General features: G+C 37.2%; 1 long non-coding RNA gene across 1 annotated transcript; it reads left to right on the top strand.

Moving 5' to 3' along the window:
• Positions 1–1,678: 1,678 nt before the first annotated feature.
• On the top strand, positions 1,679–4,444 carry LOC124006519. Its single transcript, XR_006833791.1, has 3 exons — positions 1,679–1,801; positions 2,883–2,999; positions 3,901–4,444. It is a non-coding gene; the product is annotated as an uncharacterized LOC124006519 (long non-coding RNA).
• Positions 4,445–5,622: the final 1,178 nt, after the last annotated feature.

The raw sequence follows: 5,622 nt of genomic DNA, 5'->3' as shown, positions 1-5,622 counted from the left end.
GCTAGTGTTGAGACACAGCTCTGAAGTGGTACCCAGGCTAGTGTTGAGACACAGCTCTGAAGTGGTACCCAGGCTAGTGTTGAGACACAGCTCTGAGCTATGAAGTGGTACCCAGGCTAGTGTTGAGACACAGCTCTGAAGTGGTATCCAGGCTAGTGTTGAGACACAGCTCTGAAGTGGTACCCAGGCTAGTGTTGAGACACGCTCTGAAGTGGTACCCAGGCTAGAACTGAATCATCCCACATTTCATCAGAATCTTAGTGCCAAAGGGCATGTTTGATGAGTCAACACAGCTCCACTCTGTGTTGTTCATTTATATTGACTCTTTTATTTACAATTAATCATCCAACTCATGAAATAAACAGATTTATCTTGAGAAAATGTAGGCTTTTGGCTTCCAGAACATTCCGCATAACCCTGGACAATACGCATGTCTTATGGGTGGACAGTACGCATGTCTTATGGGTGGACAGTAAACATGTCTTATGGGTGGACAGTAAACATGTCGTGTGGTCCTTCTGTAGCTCAGTTGGTAGAGCATGGCGCTTGTAACGCCAGGGTAGTGGGTTCGATCCCCGGGACTACCCATACGTAGAATGTATGCACACATGACTGTAAGTCGCTTTGGATAAAAGCGTCTGCTAAATGGCATATATTATTATTATTATTATATTATTATGGGTGGACAGTACGCATGTCTTATGGGTGGACAGTAAACATGTCTTATGGGTGGACAGTAAACATGTCTTATGGGTGGACAGTAAACATGTCTTATGGGTGGACAGTAAACATGTGTTATGGGTGGACAGTAAACATGTCTTATGGGTTGACAGTACACATGTCTTATGGGTGGACAGTAAACATGTCTTATGGGTGGACAGTACGCATGTCTTATGGGTGGACAGTACGCATGTCTTATGGGTAGACAGTACGCATGTCTTATGGGTGGACAGTAAACATGTCTTATGGGTGGACAGTACGCATGTATTATAGGTGGACAGTACACATGTCTTATGGGTGGACAGGAAACATGTCTTATGGGTGGACAGTAAACATGTCTTATGGGTGGACAGTACACATGTCTTATGGGTGGACAGTACACATGTCTTATGGGTGGACAGTAAACATGTCTTATGGGTGGACAGTAAACATGTCTTATGGGTGGACAGTAAACATGTCTTATGGGTGGACAGTACGCATGTATTATGGGTGGACAGTACACATGTCTTATGGGTGGACAGTACACATGTCTTATGGGTGGACAGTAAACATGTCTTATGGGTGGACAGTAAACATGTCTTATGGGTGGACAGTACGCATGTCTTATGGGTGGACAGTACACATGTCTTATGGGTGGACAGTAAACATGTCTTATGGGTGGACAGTAAGCATGTCTTATGGGTGGACAGTAAACATGTCTTATGGGTGGACAGTAAACATGTCTTATGGGTGGACAGTAAACATGTCTTATGGGTGGACAGTAAACATGTCTTATGGGTGGACAGTAAGCATGTCTTATGGGTGGACAGTAAACATGTCTTATGGGTGGACAGTAAGCATGTCTTATGGGTGGACAGTACACATGTCTTATGGGTGGACAGTAAGCATGTCTTATGGGTGGACAGTACACATGTCTTATGGGTGGACCTTATGAGAGAACGTTAGTTCAAACACACACGCCCACAGAGCCCACAGAGCCCACAGAGCCCACAGAGCCCACAGAGCCAAGACACACTGAAACAGGACAGAAACATGAGGACTCTCTCCTTTATTCTGGTACTCAGTCTATCCCTTTCCTCAGGTAATTACAATAGTAATGATATAATAACGTTATGTTTCTGTATGAATTTGACTTTTGATTATTTAAGTGATAAGATTATTTGTCATAAATGCATGTTTAAACTGCATTACTTATTTGCATATTTGGTTATTCTATATATTATTTTGCTTTACTTTACCACATTCATGATCTTATTGACAGGTCAGAAAGTCAGGTATCAGAACTGTCATTGTATGGATGGATGTGTCTTTTGAATAATGATGTTGATGACTCCTCACACTGTAATTCTTTCACATGATATGTTTGTCATTTCAGCCAATGTACTGAAATGCTATGCATGTTATCATTTCAGTTTGTCATTTCAGCCAATGCATGTTATCATTTCAGTTTGTCATTTCAGCCAATGCATGTTATCATTTCAGTTTGTCATTTCAGCCGATCCACTGAAATGCTATGCATGTTATCATTTCAGTTTGTCATTTCAGCCGATCCACTGAAATGCTATGCATGTTATCATTTCAGTTTGTCATTTCAGCCGATCCACTGAAATGCTATGCATGTTATCATTTCAGTTTGTCATTTCAGCCAATGCACTGAAATGCTATGCATGTTATCATTTCAGTTTGTCATTTCAGCCGATCCACTGAAATGCTATGCATGTTATCATTTCAGTTTGTCATTTCAGCCGATCCACTGAAATGCTATGCATGTTATCATTTCAGTTTGTCATTTCAGCCGATCCACTGAAATGCTATGCATGTTATCATTTCAGTTTGTCATTTCAGCCGATCCACTGAAATGCTATGCATGTTATCATTTCAGTTTGTCATTTCAGCCGATCCACTGAAATGCTATGCATGTTATCATTTCAGTTTGTCATTTCAGCCAATGCACTGAAATGCTATGCATGTTATCATTTCAGTTTGTCATTTCAGCCGATCCACTGAAATGCTATGCATGTTATCATTTCAGTTTGTCATTTCAGCCAATGCACTGAAATGCTATGCATGTTATCATTTCAGTTTGTCATTTTATTTCTTTGTCATTTAAGGAATGCTCTCCTTGTTGCTGTTTGTTATTTGCAGTTTGTATGTCATTTCAGTCGATGCACTGATATGCTATTCGTGCCGTTCAACCGCCTCCAATGCAGAGTGTAATCAGACAAACGAAACATGCCTGGCTGCTCAGGATACGTGTATGACCACCGAGGAAAGTGCTGGTAAGGAAACCGCGAGGAATAATGCAATCAGCCAAAGCTGATTCTAATCAATATCAGAATTTCAGAAAACATTTTCAACTGACTGTGGAAATTGTGAAACTGGTGTTTTAATCCTAATGTGTTAATACACTGCAATCATAGAAAACACAGGGCACCAGGGACTTTCCACTTTAAAGAAAAACTGTGATGTAATACATAATCATTGATTCATTATAAACCTAGATTTACTAAGTCTTGAATATCTCTAATCTAAAATCTATTTAATGTTAGTTGGTACAAGCTAAAGTAATAGTCTATCTATTGGACAGGACTTGATCACGTGACTTACATGAGGAAATGATAGACACACAGTGAGCTCAAAAAGTATTGGGACAGGGACCCATTTGTTGTTGTTTTTACTCTCTACTCCAGAACTGTGGATTTTAAATGAGGTTAAAGTGAAGACTGTCGGCTTTAATTTGAGAGTATTTTTATCCATATCAGGTGAACCGTTTAGAAATGACAGCACTTTGTGTACATAGTTCCCCATTTCAGGAGACCAAAAGTATTGGGACAAATTCACTTATATGTGTATTAAAGTAGTATAACGTTAAGGATTTGGTCCCATATTCGTAGCACGCAATGACTACATCAAGCTTGTGACTCTACAAATTTGTTGAATGCATTTGCTGTTTGTTTTGGTTGTGTTTTGGAATATTCTGTGCCCAATAGAAATGAAAGGTAAATCACGTATTGTGTATTTTTGGAGTCATTTTTAATTTAAATAAGAATGGAATATGTTTCCAAATACTTCTACATTAATGTGGATACTACCATGATTACAAATAGTCCTGAATGGATCATGAATAATGATGAGTGAGAAAGTTATGGCAGCACACTGTGTGTTGTTCTCTGTTGGCAGGAGATAAGAAAAGCCTGATGAAACAGTGTACCAGTTTGGCTGACTGTGAGAGAGTTCAGCACAATGCTGGTTCGGATCCCCCGGAAAAGGCAACCAGGTGACCTGCTGTAGGTCTGATCTGTGTAACAGTGGAGCTACTACCATCCACACCCACACAGCTCTCCTGCTTCTGCCAATAGGTGTCCTTTCTCTCCTCAGCAAATATTACAGATAGACCTAAATGTTCTAATGTAATATTAAGTGAGAGCTAACCGGAACATGCACATACTGTATGTATGCAGAATGTAACCAGGATGTATTTGAAATGGGACTATAATTGCGCTACAACGTATTAATGGAGTTTTTTCACTTGTACTTATTAGAAATCAACTGTACTTTAAATAAAGATGAAATAATGAAGAGACTGTAAGGTTAAATTATTACCATTAAATGATTTATCTGTATCTCTGTTGCATTGTCATGACTAAATATGAAATGATTTATCTGCATCTCTGTTACATTGTCATGACTAAATATGAAATGATTTATCTGCATCTCTGTTGCATTGTCATGACTAAATATGAAATGATTTATCTGTATCTCTGTTGCATTGTCATGACTAAATATGAAATGATTTATCTGCATCTCTGTTGCATTGTCATGACTAAATATGAAATGATTTATCTGTATCTCTGTTGCATTGTCATGACTAAATATGAAATGATTTATCTGCATCTCTGTTACATTGTCATGACTAAATATGAAATGATTTATCTGCATCTCTGTTGCATTGTCATGACTAAATATGAAATGATTTATCTGTATCTCTGTTGCATTGTCATGACTAAATATGAAATGATTTATCTGCATCTCTGTTGCATTGTCATGACTAAATATGAAATGATTTATCTGTATCTCTGTTGCATTGTCATGACTAAATATGAAATGATTTATCTGTATCTCTGTTGCATTGTCATGACTAAATATGAAATGATTTATCTGCATCTCTGTTGCATTGTCATGACTAAATATGAAATGATTTATCTGCATCTCTGTTGCATTGTCATGACTAAATATGAAATGATTTATCTGCATCTCTGTTGCATTGTCATGACTAAATATGAAATGATTTATCTGCATCTCTGTTGCATTGTCATGACTAAATATGAAATGATTTATCTGCATCTCTGTTGCATTGTCATGACTAAATATGAAATGATTTATCTGTATCTCTGTTGCATTGTCATGACTAAATATTAAATGATTTATCTGTATCTCTGTTGCATTGTCATGACTAAATATTAAATGATTTATATCTGTATCTCTGTTGCATTGTCATGACTAAATATGAAATGATTTATCTGTATCTCTGTTGCATTGTCATGACTAAATATTAAATGATTTATCTGTATCTCTGTTGCATTGTCATGACTAAATATTAAATGATTTATCTGTATCTCTGTTGCATTGTCATGACTAAATATTAAATGATTTATCTGTATCTCTGTTGCATTGTCATGACTAAATATTAAATGATTTATCTGCATCTCTGTTGCATTGTCATGACTAAATATTAAATGATTTATCTGTATCTCTGTTGCATTGTCATGACTAAATATTAAATGATTTATCTGTATCTCTGTTGCATTGTCATGACTAAATATTAAATGATTTATCTGCATCTCTGTTGCATTGTCATGACTAAATATTTAATGATTATTACATTTGTCATTTAGTCATGAC

Source organism: Oncorhynchus gorbuscha, linkage group LG19 (genome assembly GCF_021184085.1).
Source record: "Oncorhynchus gorbuscha isolate QuinsamMale2020 ecotype Even-year linkage group LG19, OgorEven_v1.0, whole genome shotgun sequence".
Lineage (NCBI taxonomy): Eukaryota > Metazoa > Chordata > Actinopteri > Salmoniformes > Salmonidae > Oncorhynchus > Oncorhynchus gorbuscha.
This window is presented reverse-complemented; position numbering and strand designations above follow the sequence as displayed.